This window comes from Fukomys damarensis, unplaced genomic scaffold (assembly GCF_012274545.1).
Source record: "Fukomys damarensis isolate Sample0158 unplaced genomic scaffold, DMR_v1.0_HiC HiC_scaffold_1, whole genome shotgun sequence".
Taxonomy (NCBI): domain Eukaryota; kingdom Metazoa; phylum Chordata; class Mammalia; order Rodentia; family Bathyergidae; genus Fukomys; species Fukomys damarensis.
The window spans coordinates 63,801,344-63,816,321 of record NW_022900913.1 but is presented as its reverse complement, the minus strand read 5'-3'; positions in this window follow the sequence as shown (position 1 = coordinate 63,816,321).

Genomic DNA, 14,978 nt, shown 5'->3' with positions numbered 1-14,978 from the left:
ACAGAGCTCTTTTGGTATGTTAGTGGCTCTTTCTCTCCATTATCAGACTTATCCATCATGCATTCCAGCTGCTCAATACTTGTCTGTAGAAGAAAGGCACAAGGGCTAGAGAAAGAGCACCTCTGACTGACCACAGGGGGATTCCTAACCAAAAACATTGAGTCAGCCAAGGATTTTAGCTCCTTTCGGAAAGGAAAGAATTTTGCTTTGTTTTCCGAACTTTATTTTAAGAAAAACTAGATTGTAAACAAATACTAAGAATTACATTTTCATATTAAATTTTCCTGAGCCACTTAGATGAACTTAAACAGTGCCAGAAGTTTTCTGTGAATGAAGCCCTGAATTTCAGATCCCTCCAAAAGCCTTTCTAGTTGCTTTAAGAACCTTTTCAGGGACAATCTGTATTCTAAACATACATCAGAATCATCTATGAAAGTCTGACAAAATTACAATGGCCCAAGTATTCCTTGTTAGGTTAAACAGCCAACCCCCCCAAAACAAACAAAACAAACAAAAAAACCCCAGGACCAGACTAAGACTACAACAAGACTTAATTATGGGAAGGATCTGCCAGCTGTCTCCTAACAAAGCAGAGCATCATGGCAGAACAGGGAGTTTCTTTTATAGGAGTGATTGAGGGTTAACCTGAGCTGGGGTGAGTTGAGTGAGGTAGCATTAAGATATTGGAGGAGCCTGTGACATCACTAGGAGGAGCTTGTGACATCACTGGTTATTCAGAGGTAGCAAGTATCAGGTTATTCTTTTTGCAGAAAAAGAGGCATGATGGGAGGAAGAAGGCTGTCCCTTGGTTGGAGAAGCCATATTTATTATGGAGGTTGCTATTCTATGTGGCAGCCATTTTAAGGAGCAGAGCATTATGGGAAGGAGGCTACTATTTTATGTGGCAGCCATCTTGAAGCAAGGGAAATTTAACATTCCAGGCTTATGTTTTATGGTTTTTGGGCAAAAGTCTCTTCTTCTGGAACTGCTTCAAGCAGACAAAGAGTCAAAGATTGGGGCTAAACCTGGATCTGATGGGGGCAGTGATAGGTGGGGTTTTCTTCCCTCTTGCTGTAGTGGCCGGTACCCCACCATGATTAGTTCCATGACTGTCTGGTTGGGAAATGCCCTCATGCGTTCCTGAAAGAAATTTTGAAAACAGTGAAACAGACAGGGTCCAAAAAGCAGAATAAGACAAATGGTGCCTAATGGCCCCATGAGAGGAAGGAGCCAGGGCAGCCAATTATTTAGAGAAAAGAGGTTTCCAGTGGTCCAGTTAGATATGCATTGATCAATATTTGAGGCTCTTTCTGTGAATCTCTTTGCTGCATCTTGTACTATGCATGATATGTTTGCACAGAAATAGCATTCTTCTGCCAGGAAAAGACATATACTACCCTTCTCTGCTGTGAGAAGATCTAACCCCCTTCTATTTTGAAGAGTGACAGGAGTCCATTTGGCTTCATAAAGATACAATTGATTTGGCTATGGGTTTTAGGTTATTGCTCAAATCTTTGGATAGAGTTTGAAAATTAATGAGTTAACCATGCCCCTGATTCCAGTTCCTATGAGAGTGGTAATGCCCAGGCCTATGAGTAGAGCTATTAGTTGGATTGCTCATCAGTGTCTAATCTGTGACTTTATTGGCACTGATAAGGTTTGATTGTTTGGGGCTATATCAATGTTTGGGCTAAGGTAGACTAGTGTGCTTCCAGTCCAGTTAGATGGGAGGTGCAGGTAAGCTGAAGTTCCACAAAGGAAGAAGACACCTTGACTAGGTAGATATAATTGATTTTGTATGTTAAAAAGAGGTGTGAGTTTATTTTCTTTTTCCCATATTCCTAGTTGAAAATGTTGGTAGCACAAGATCTTTTGGGCATTGTTGGTTTTATTCTCCCATAGAAGGAAGAATCTCTTGGTATCCACCAATAGCCATTCTGGAGAGTGGCTAAATGTTGGTGTAAGAAGCATTCTGAAACAGAGGGGGCTATATTGCAAGGGGTCTAGGGATGTATAGTCATGAATGACATGATGACCATTACAAAATCCCAAATTTTATTGAGAAGGCCCTATATTATAAGTTTTGTAGCAGCAGTGCAGCAGACAGGCTGAGTAAAGGGAGCACCTTATGATTAGCATGACCAGATGAAGCTTGTGAGTGTAATGTGTAAATGAACTTTTGAGGGGGAAGATGTCCTAATATGGAGCCCATGAACAAGTTATGCTGAAGGCAAAGTGAGGCTTGAAAGTTCAAGATAATGTCAGAGGCTATAGGTCTGGATATAGGTTTCTCCTTACTCTTGTAAGGAGAAAGGTTAGCCATGTAAGATTGAAGAAACTAGGCTCTTCTACCTGTCTGTGTTCATTTTGTCATGTCAGTGATGTGAAAATTGGTGAGGGAGTTTTTATTTAGTAGTTGTAATGGGCCTCCCATCTTATATTGAGGATGGTAAGTGAGACAGGCTGTAGTCCATGTTTTGGGAGGCGCTGGGATAGCCATATAAGAAGAAGTGGATAGGGACATGCAGAGCCAACAGTCACTAGCTAAAGATGGGTTGGATCAATTTAGTAGGGAGTGGGTTAATTGTATTGTGTTGAGTAGATAATTTGGCAGTTGGGAGTTAGTTGATTGCAGGGTACCATGTATGTGGTTTGGGCTAATAGGCAGAGGTGGAGACATGGAAATGGACCATAGGAGGAAGAAGATAAGAGTGGGGGCCTTCGGGAGAATTTTGGTGGATCCCAGAGTACATGATGGGATGGTGATAAGTCCTGCCAGGAGAAGGAATAGAAGAGCAAAGAAACATTTTTGTGTTTGAGACCAGTCTTGGGGTGAAACAGAAAAAAATCCTAATTTCCCAAACAAAAGACAAGGCTTGAAAGGTTGGATGACAAGTTAATGCCAGCAACCTAGAATGCTAAGGAGAGTAATGATGAAATAGTAAGTTGCCATTAAAAGGCACTTATCTAAAGTTCTCCAGTTCAATGGGGCTGTGGCAGTGAGTACAATTCCAAAGAGGAACCCAGAAAGAAACAGTAAGAAGAACCTCAGAATATCAGTGGATGCCTCTGTGCTCAAGGTGTCATAATATCCCATGAGGCCTTTAACCAAGAGGAATGTCTTGAAACAGAGGAAGGAGTAAGAATAGACAGCAAACAAAGAGGAAAGAAAAGAGTTGTATTTCAAAGCATGAAAATTCCATCATCAGTGTTCCCTGAAACCAGAGGTCCTCTACCCACCGCAAGGTTGCTTCAGGGGTATCCTCCAGTGGGTAGAACCAAGTGATGTTTTCAAGGACACGTTTGAGGAAGGCCTGGAACTGGCACTGAAGGAGACTCTCCATCTATATTTCCTAAGGGCTAAGATGAGGACCAAGGCTAGATATGTTGGATGAACAGAAGAGATGTACCAAGGGATAGGGTTGAAAATCAGGGTGACTCCATTACCAGAAAAGCAGGGCCAGATCAAAACTATTGTATAGGGCCTGTGTAGTAGATCTCTCATATACCAGTCATTTGGGAGAGGAGTGGCTCAATGGGATGGGAGCAATAAGGTAAGAAGACTGCTCTAGCTTTAAGTTCCCATGTGTCTTTATCCTAGAAAATGATGTTGGAAGCACAGAATGGACAGTTACCAGGTTGATAGAAAAGTCGACATATGAGGCTTCGTACTGGTGGAGTTAGAAATGTTGAAGAGAGGGAGGAGGAGAAGTGTGGGCCTAAAGCCCGAGGGTAGAGCGCCCTCTTAGACATTGTTCCAGTAGTAGCCAAGAGAAAGTCCCTCAGGAGGTATCTTCCTCTGAAATCTGTGGGTGAGTATGGAACAGTTTGAGCTTAGTAGGTCCTGTGAGAGTAGAAGAGTACCTGGAAGTTTTACGTTGTTTAAATTGGTTTATCTGGAGAACCAGAGAAGCTCTTTTTATTTTTGAGAAGTGAAACCAGGGTACCTTTTCTTTAAGCTGTATTGCTGTAGAAGTAGTAAGGGAAATGGTAAAAGGTCCTTCCCAGCGTGGTTGGAGAGGTTTTGGAGAAAGAGTCTTAAGATACACTGGGTCCTGGGAAAGAGGAGATAGTGGAGTACCTGATGAGTCAGGGGAGGGGAGAGTTTGATTTGCCAGGGTCTGAAGGAGGCAACAAGCATAATTAAATGTTGGGACATAGCAAGAGGTGGTGAGAGATTGGGTAAGGTGGAGAACAGGAGGAGTTGCCCATACATCAGCTCAAAGGGGATTAAATTTAATGATTTTTTGAGGAGTTGAGCACTGCCACATGAGAGCTAAAGGGAGGAGGGTAATCAAAGTTTGTTTTAGTTCTAGTGTGAGTTTGGTTAGTTGAGTCTTAATTTGTCCATTAGCCCATTCAACCCTGCATGATGATTGAGGCCAATACGTTTATGAAGTCCTCAGTGTATGTTGAGTGCCTCTGTGACCTATTGGGAGACAAAGGCAGGGCCATTGTCAGACTGAATGTGGTGTGGGAGACCAAAGTGTGAAATGGCTTCTGTTAAGAGTACATGAATTACAATGGCAGCTCCCTCCAATATACACGGAGATGCCTCTATCCATCCTGTAAAAGTATCTACCAAGGTTAGGAGGGATCTGGCCCTCTTTATAGGGGGCATATGTGTGCAATCAATCTGCCAGTCTATATTTGTGTCCTTTTCCTGAGGAGGGTAATTGGGATTTAGAGGTGGAATGAGCAGCATTTGATTTTGACTTTGGAGAGTAAATTTTTGAGCCATGCTGTAGGCTGTTTGATCGGCCCTGGGGTTTCCCTGAGCTATGGGAGAGGAAGAGGATTGATGTCCTTCGCATTCAGTTAGTCCTACTTGCTTTGGGATAGTGGCTGCTTGAGGACAGCCCATATTAGACGTCCATTAAAATAGGGGTTCCTTTTGTAGTTGTAAAGCCTCTTTGTTTTCATACAGAATTATGAGAATGTAGGATATGTATATTTAGAGTCAGTATAAATGTTATCCTGTTTGTTGTGGGCTAAAGTGAGGGCCCAAGTGAAAGCAATTAATTCTGCTTGTTGTGAAGTAGTATTGAGTGGAAGTGGATTGGCCTCAATTGTCTCCGTTAAAGAGACTATGGCATGTCCAGCCCCCTTTTGGCCAGGTACCTGTGTGAGAATCAATATACCATGTAAATTCTGGGTCTGGAATGGCCTCTGAAAATACATGAGGGAGGGAAGAAAATAAAATTTTTATTGTCTCTATGCATGAGTGGGAGGGCATCTCAATGGTCTCAGGAGGAGTGAGGCTGGGTTAAGAGAAGGGCAGGACTGCAGAGAGAAAAATGGATTTTCTATGAAAGTAGAATGGAAGAGTCGTAACCAAGAAGGGGACAGATGTGAGAGATTATGATGAGTGAGCGAGTCTTGTAAGTGATGGGGTGACTTTACCGTTGTTGGTGGACCAAAAATTAGTTTAGAGCTTTCTTGAGTGAGGAGGGAAGCTGCTGCCAGGGTACATAAATATGTGGGCCTGCCCTAGACCGTGTGGCCAAATTGTTTGGATAGGTAAGTGAAGGGGCAAAATGAGATCCAGTGTTTTGTACCAGTACTCCCAGTGCTAGTCCCTTTCATTTAGTGATGTACAGTGTGAATGATTTTTGGAGGTCTGGGAGAGCTAAGGTTGGCACAGAAAGGATGGCTGCCTGAAGTCTGAAGAATGGTCCCTTGATGGTCTTGTTCTCTACAGGCTCATATGGGTCTCCGTTAGAAGCTTCATAGAGGGGTTTGGCAAGTAGACTGAAATTGGCTATCCACAAATGAAGAAAACCCACAAGCCCCAGAAAGGACAGAATCTCAGCTTTAGAGGAGGGGACCAGAAGATCTTGAATGAGTTGTTTATAGTCTAGGGTGATTTCTCATTGCTGCTATGAAATCTTTGCCCCAAGATATTGTTCTGTAAGTTGAGAGAGTTGGGCTTTACCTTTAAGACTTGGTACCCCTTTTTGCATAAAAAGTTAAGTAATGAGGCTGTGTGTGGTTGGGAGACATGGGTGGGGCTTCATAAAAGCAAATCACTTACATATTGAAGAAGTTTAGAGAGAAATAGATTTAATTTTGAGAGGTTAGCAGCTAAGGCCTGTCCAAAGAGGTGTGGACTATCCCGAAAACCCTGTGGGAGGACTGTTCAAGTAAGTTGTTGAGAGTGCCCTGAATCAGGGTCTGTCTATGTGAATGCAAAAAGGTCTTGTGAGTTGTAGTGTAAAGGGATAGTGAAGAAAGCACTTTGAGGTCTAGAATAGTGAAATGGCATGTGGAAAAAGGAATATAAGACAATAGAGTAGGGAATGGGAACCACTGGGTGTGTAGGAAGTAGAAGGGGATGGCATCTTTCCTTTCGGTGATGGGGACAGTCAACCCTCCAGTGGCCTATTTGCTTGGGGACATTCTGTAGCCCAGTGCCCAGTCTGTCCACATTTAAAATAGGCCCCCGGGGGGCATCATGAGAGAATGTCCTCTTGTAGGACAGCAGTTTACCCTGCAGGGCTGCTGCCAATACTTGATAATTAGCCACTTTCTGTTGTTTTGCCTGTTCCTCAAGATTATTGAACACCTTAAATACAATATTAAGGAGCTCTGTTTGTATAGCCTGTGGACCCTCTTTGAACATTTTAAGTTTCTTTCTGATATCAGGGGCAGACTGTGCAATGAAACGAGTATTAATAACAATCATGCCTGCCTGGGATGGAGGATCTATTTTAGTATATTTTTTGGAGTGCATCAGCCAATTGGGAAAGAAACTGAGCTGGATTTTCCTGAGTTCCTGGGTTATTTCCCAAATTAACTGTCTTTTGGGAGGTCCTCTTTAGGACTTCAATGACACAAACAATCATATGATCTCAAAGGTCTTTGTGTGAGTAATTATCCTGATAAGTCCAGTCATGTTGGACATTTGGAACTACCTGTTTGCCTACTAATTTGGCCAGGTCTGTGCACGGAAGTTATCTGCTGCTGCCTGGGCTGCCCTCCAGACTCTCTGGGGCTCCTTTGGGGAGAGAGTAGTTGAGAGAATTGTGTAGATATCCTACCAAGTCATGTCATAGGATTGAGTAAGGTAGCAAAACTCTTTAATATAGACATCAGGATCAGAAAAAAAGGAGCCTAAACGTTTTTAAGTTTCAGAAGGGTCAGAGAAAGAGAAAGGAACATGTACTCTAATGATGCCCTCAGTCCCAGTGATCTCTCAGAGAGGCATCTTTGTGGCTGGGGCCAGTGTTGGAAGGGTGGGGTAGCGAGAATAAGTGTGGGGTGGGGAGACGCAAGATGGCGAGGATGATGGAGGGTCACAAGATGGCAGAGGTAAAGGAGAGGCACAAGATGGTAGAGGGGAAGAAGGAGTACAAGATGGCAGAGGAGAAGAAGTGTTGCAAAATGGCAGAGGTGAAGAGGATACACAAGATGGCAAAGGAGAAGAGGCACTGAGGAGGCAGAAGAACCTACAGGGTTGTAAGGAGGAGGAGGTGGAGAGTGATTGACTGGATTGAACATGTCCAAATCAGAAAGAGTAGGGTCAGGAGGGGTGGATGATGGAGCATGGGATATAAGTACCTGAGAGGATGAACACTTTTGACAGAGAAAGGTGTGAGAGCAGAGGTAGAAGAAGGCTTATATATAGGGGATTTCTGACCATTTGCCATTGCGTTGACAAAAGTCATGTGAATCACACAATGTGCTAAAATCAAGAGTACCATTTTCCAGCCATTGAGATACATTTTCTAATTTGTACTTGGGCCAGATTTGGTTGCAATAAAAAATGAGTTGCTTTGGCATAAAATTGGGACCCAACAGTCCAAGGGGACAAAGTTGTACAAGAAGGCAGCCAAGAGGCATTGAGGGAGGGGGTTTGGATTGTCTAGTGCCCATGTTAGGGTGGGTGAGGAGGAGTTAGTTCCCTAGGAGGAGGGCAAAGGAGAGGAACGTCTTCATCTCTTTTGATACTCCCGAAGCCAGTCCCCAGAAGGGGAGAAGGAGAGGAGTTGAGGCAATGGGGCATCCCCCAAGGGGCACGGTCCTGTGCCTAGTGACCTGAGAGGGTCTCTATGACCAAGCTCTTGAATTTCTGAGAAGTCTCTGGAGGGAGAGAATGAGAATGAGACAGAGGACCCAAGGAGAGGGAAGATAATTAACTATTCACCCTGGAATCAGTGACTGGTATGGATATGTGTTGGTAGCAGTGGCAAAGAGAAAGCCCTGAAGAGGTCCTGGTTCAGCAGATGTGGTCCGGAGGAGGCAGCCAAAAAGCCAACTGGCCCTGGCACATGGGGGATCATTGCTTGACTGCCTTCCTCCTGGGCTTTTGGCACCAGATAAAAAGAGCTGAAAAACCAGGACTAGACACATGGATGTTCATGGCTGTGACCCATTTTGTACCCATACGGGTTTTACCCTAAAAAATTCCTCTGTAAAATGTAGGCTCCCCAGGCTACCCACTTAAGTCTCCCCCTTTCCCTCAGAAACTTTCCTATCAATGAATATCTTCCTACTCTTAACCTCTGCTGTACCTAGGAATCACTCTTCGATTTCTAGAGAACAAGAACTTAGTGTATAATACATTTAACAGGTTGGGAGATATAATATTTCATATTTCACCTTTGGTGTTATTTCCCATAACAAAATGTCATGTAACTGCCACGAGGAATCACAAGTTAAAAGAAATTTTAGTTCTCCCTCCCTATGTTCTCCTTAGAACCCTAGATCACTGTTTTTCTTTGGATACAGAATCTTGCCCTGGCTTTGAACTCACTATGTAGCCAAGGATGGTCTGGAACTCATAGATCCTCCTGCCTCACCCATCCCTGGAATTACAGGCATGCACCACTGTGCTTGGTGCCTTAGACTACTCTTTTGCAAAATGCAGATACTTTTTGTCTCAGGTAACAGAGCCTGACAGCAGCAATGTATCAGACTTAGAAAAACAAACATCCATTTTCCACTTACACCTGGGGAAAGGGAGAATGAAGGGAGCAGATTTAGGTATCTTCCTCTTCCTCTTGATAAGCCACCATACTCATCACTTTAGATCCTCTGTAAGCCAGGTAAGTTTTGGGAACTGTAGCCTGTTTATTTGTGTAACAATGTGTTTTGTGATTTAGTCCTATGTTGGTCTAAGGAGGTAAAATTTAAGGGGAAAACCCAAGAATGCTCTCCAAATCACCCAGGAGTCTTATTAAAAATGCAGATTCTAAGACTTGAAATTCAAACAAAACAAGAATCTATAGGGATATAAGGTTAGAATCTTCACCTTCATGGATTCTAATTCACAAAGATCTGTGCTTTACCAGACTAAGGAAGCACACACGTGAGAATTCAGAGAGTCAGTCCAGATAGTTGAATGCTCTGGAGAACAGAGGATACTCATTTGTGGGCAGGAGGGGCTGACTTGTTTAAATTAAAACATGGATGGCTTAATTAGAAATTATGAAGAAATTCAAGACCATGAAACCAGAGCATTAAACCAAGTGCAGGGTGGACTGGGCATCTGAATGTTTAAGTCCTGGAAACTTCTTCCTGGCTGCACACTGTGCTCCAATCTGACTACTCAGGTCACTTTTAATATCTTGCTCACATCCACAGCATCCTGGAGATAGGAGATTAGGGCACGGCAAGCTGGTGGGGAAGTAGGTGTGACCTGTTAATTACAGAATCCCTGGACAGTTCCCAAAGCCCTGCACATGGACTTCTCATAAGAACTCAGCAGGGTTTCATAGAGTGGCTGGGACCTGATGTCAGCCTGAGGAGTGGGTGATAATAGAAAAAGAACAGCAGTCATTGAGTTTTTGTCACTATGTTCCGTCTTACATGGCGGCTCACACTCATGCTGTAGGGTGTACTTCTTTTCCTACTTTTACCTGGCCCAAACTTGCTCAGCAGAGTTTGTTTCTTTTCCTACCTTTAATAAAGCTGCTTGTGTCATGACCTATTCTTTGCTCAGGAGATAAAGAACTTAGAAACCACCCCCAGAAAGAGATGCCAGCACCCCAAAATACAGTAACATTCTGACTACATTATTCCTGCTCGTTTTATTAGTCACTAAGAGACAGGTGCTAAATCTCTCAGGACTTGTCCATTTTATCACTTAATTAACTATTTCAATATCTGTATTTTTAGAGGTTGCTTTATTCTTGAATGCAAATTGAGGAGGATGTCATGACTTTCTTGTGTATTGACTCGTATCTATGAAATACCCCTCTGTATCTCTTTTAATGCCTTTAACCTTTCATACTGAATATACTTTAGACTGAACTTTTATGAACAATGTTTCATTATTTTATTTTCAGCTAATCCATGCTCTCATATTTAAAACGTGTCTCCTTTAGAATACATAAATTAATTTTGTATTTTATACACACACGCACACATATTAATCTGATTTATGTGTCAACTGGAATATTTAGTTTGTCTATATGGGATGTAATTATTGATATATTCAAATTAAAATCTAAGAGCTGATTGTTTTTATAAACTTATCTTACAAATCCTATATTTTTCCTATATCTGTTTCCTTTTTATTAGATCAATTAAGTGAAATATTTCATTTTTTCTTTTCTATTTTCCTGTGCATTTACTGATATTTTATTGTTGGATGCTTCCCTAACCCCCATGCATGAGCTGCCATTTTTTAAACTGACGTTTCCTCTGTATTTAACTCTAATATACAAAGAAAGTGTCATAGAAAGCCTCCTTTTCCCTATCAAGGCTTCTAGGCAGAAGACTTTTTCTCAGTCACATTAGTGGCCTCTCTACCAACCCCATAATACTCTTTCCTGGTGATCTGGCCTATGGCTCATTCTTTCTTATCTGATCATTTTATCTGGAGCAATAACTCTCTTGCCTGACTCACCAGTCATTGTTCTTGGGAGTGGAGCCTTCCTACCAAAATGCAAGTCTTTTGTGTGCTCCAGACTTCTGTTCATCCAGGGACCTCTGCCCTGTGGGGAAAGGCCTGACCAGTTACTAATAGAATCTCTAGGGAGGAAATTTGACTGAATCTTAGGATCTTCACAAAGATACTGACAGAAAGACTTGTCTTCCAGCTTACAACCAATTGTTAATAGGGGTCATGTTTGAGCCATATTCTTTATACTTTAAAAAATTATGTCCCAAATTATTTCTAATACTGATTAGGAAGATTAGCGGTAATGATTCTGAGAAAGACACCTCTATAAAACCATACACAGTATAATCTTCATATAACTGTTTGCTCCAGATTTCACAGCAATACAAAACAATGTAGAAGGAAAAAGAAGAGGACTTTGAGCGCTTTATTGCATCCTCGGGGAGAACAGTGAACTTCAGATCTGTGAGGGTGGGATCAAAGCAATTTAAGGTTGTTGCATCTTGTTAGGATTAGGCATTGCTTTTATGGAAAGAAAAAGAATTATCTGACAATAAAAGGTGAATACCACAATGAAAACTTCTTGCTCTTCCTACATGGATGGATCATCTTAGTCATGCTACTGCGTGCAGTATTTGTGGAAGGCAGCCTTTATCTATCAATGTAGAAATCAAATATGAAAATAATATAAACAACAAAATAAAAGACAGATGGTGGGAAACAGAGAGGTAGAAATTGTATAGACAGAAGGGGGATCTGGAAGAGGAAGGAGAGGAGAGTGTGGCAGGGAAAAGAGTAAAAGTAATCAAAAGGTGATAGACATAATAAAAACTGTAGACAAACATTATTAAACCCATAAAAAGGAAACAAAAACAGAGCAGCACTAGTTGTTAAGAGCTAAGTTATAGGGGGGTGAAGGGAGAGCAGGGACAAGGGGAAAAAATGAGAACCAAGACTTGTCATGTAGAGGTCCAAGATCCCAACAATGAATGTAATGGTACTGTATCCCTAAAATGTAAAAAATTAAAGCTGAAAAAAAAGAGCTAAGTTATTATAAATCCTAAAGGGAAAGAATATAAATTCAAAATTTCTGTATTTTTATTCTAATATTCCCTGGGGCCTTTTTTTTTTGTCTTTGCTTCTTTGCATTATAATACTATAATGCATTCTTGGTTTTGTCCTAGGCTAGCTCAAGTAAACAAATAAAAATACAGAAATATTAGAGGGTTCTACTATAACTTGTGGAATTTTACAGCTCTTATATAAAACATGCCAGACACACTATAGTGTAAAATGCATAGCACTGACATAGACTTAGGACGTGTCATAAACTCATTTAAAAATTCCTGGAGTCTTTAAAGCAGCTTTGCTTTTACATTACTTCTGAATTCAAACATAGAACATTGTGAATTTACTTTCTATGTTTGTATAGAGATTAATTAAGGAGGGGAGGCATGTATTAAAGAATGCTAAGCACTTTTTAAAAAGTTCATTGTGTTTAATATGCTATTATAATTTCCAATTGAAATACATTAAGTTCATACTTGTCTCTAAAAGTATCAGTATGTGCTTGTGTGTGTGCATTACACATATCATGTATATATGAAATAGCAATATTTGTGTAACACAGAGCAATGTTACATGAGAAACAGATATTTATTATACATCACTTTTCTGCATGTCTGTGCGCAGGAAGGAAGTAGCCACTTACATGCACATATGATACACATAGTATCATTAGATGTTAAAATTAATTGTTTAAATGGTGGGAATTACTTTTCTAAATCCTGAGTTATGTATTTACAGATACTGAAAATAGATGAAGACACGTAATTAACAGCACAATGATAGCTTTAATGACAGAAGCAGATGTTCACATTTAAGGCATCAACTCTGAGTGGCTTTCACTGAACTGCTGCTTGAGAGCTGTATAATGGTTCTTTTTTTCACGGGAAAGAATATTGTAATGCAGATTATTGTGATTGTCTGAAAATATCTCCATGGATGACAATACGCTTCTTTTCCTACACTCCTATTTGATAGCTAAATGGGGATTGCATTTAACAAGCACAATTATGGTTTCTCTTGCCTATTATGCTACATTTAATCATAATTGCTGGAAGCAGGCCTATAGAGGCTTCTTCAAGCTCATGTTTCCCATTTCCACCAAAATGAGAGAAAGACATTCCACATATTATGTTTCTTAACATTTCATTACTAAAAAGTGAGATAAATGATGTCTATTATGCAAGATGAAGACTAAGGTTTTAAAAAACAGAGTCTAAGAATTTAATATGAAAATTTTGACTCAAGTCTGGTTTGACTTTTTAAAGAAAAAAAAAATCAAAGCACCATTTCTTAGCATATATGACTTTTAGAAAATAATAATTCTGTTTTTTTTTCATTTTTATTCTTTGTGGCACTGAGACCAAGGGCAGGTCCTCCCACATGCTAAGCATAGATCCTGGCATTTTTACTTTGTTTTCAGGGCAACATTTATAATTTAACACTATATTTATTACAGTTTTTATAACTACACCAAATAAGTTTGCCTTCTACCCAATAATAATTGTTGTATTCTAACTTACACAATTTCAGTTTTCACTGGCCCACAGTAGTTCTTGGCCAAGTGACTTCAGCACTTCTTTCCATTCCTCAATTCGTGGGATTTGTTGAAATAATGAAAAAAAAATCTTTGGAAGATTTGATGAATTTATTATGAGGATATTTTTGCTTTAATCATTCAGGTTAAAAAAGGTATATATTTGGAAATGGACAACATAAAGTTATATAATACATTCACCCAAAATTAACCTTTTGATGTCTTTTCCTATATTAATTATTCATCAATAAAGTAATTGTTAAGCTCTCATGTTGTATCTTTATAAGTGTGGTAAAATTTATTTAGCCACTTTCTCCTTTGTGCAGCAATTAGTTTGTTTCCCATTTTTTCTGTACTATGAATTACACTAGGGCTTGATTTTATATAAAAATGTTTAATCTTGTTATTTTTATTCAGGGGATTTTTGGCATTGTTTTATTGGATTAAATATTAAGAACTCTAAAATCTTATGGTATACTAAAATATTACAGGAAAAAGATTACAGGAGAAGAAGATGGGGAAAAATGGAAAAAAGTGAGGGGACAGAGGGAAGAGGAGTCTGGAAATGGACAACTTAAAAAATGGGAAGAAAGGAGCTAAAGGTGTAGGGAAGGTGGGACGGGTAGGGGAAGGGTAAAAGGGGAAAAGAAAAAAATGTGAGATAATGAAAAGATGGAAATAAAGTGGTTGTAGATGGGGAGGGGAGGAGGGGTGAAGGGAGGGCAGGGACAAGGGGAAAAAATGAGAACCAAGACCTGTCATATAGAGGTACAAGATCCCAACACTGAATGTAACTGTACTGTATCCCTAAAATGTACCAATAAACTCAATTAAAGCTGAAAAAAAATGGGAAACTGACACATTATTTAAATTTGCATTTCTGTTGAGCTTCTAAATATATTTATTAGCCACTTAAATTTTCCTTTAGTTAGCATTTTTTTCTAATTATTTTGAGGATTGTTTTCCACTATAGGGAGAGAGGCTTACTTTTATAAAGAATATTGGAATTTCTGAGTATTATATGCTTGCAAGTGTCATTTTTACAGGTAAGAGTTTGGCTTTTATTTTTGGCCTATCATGTTTGCTTGTATGTATATTTTCAATTTTTAGTCAGGTCCTCTACATTTTTAGTGTTTTATCTCATTGTGTCCAATTATTAGATTCTCCACACTTTACTGTTTTCACGGAGACATTTATGATTTAACATTGTATTCATTACAGTTTTTAATTTTATTGTATTTATTTATTTATTTTTGGTACTGGGGATTGAACTTGGGTCCTTGCACTTGCAAGGCAGGCCACTGAACAGCTGAGCTAAATCCCCGGCCCAATCAATACAGTTTTTATAACTACACCAAATAATTCTGCCTTCTCTCAATTTATTAAAAACAAGTTTTACATCATAAAAATGAAAATACTGTTACTATAATCTGACTTTGATAATTATGTGATATATCTCTAATAACATTTCTACATAGAATACAGGTGAATTTTTTGTCACCATTGAATATATCCTTAACAGTTTTAACC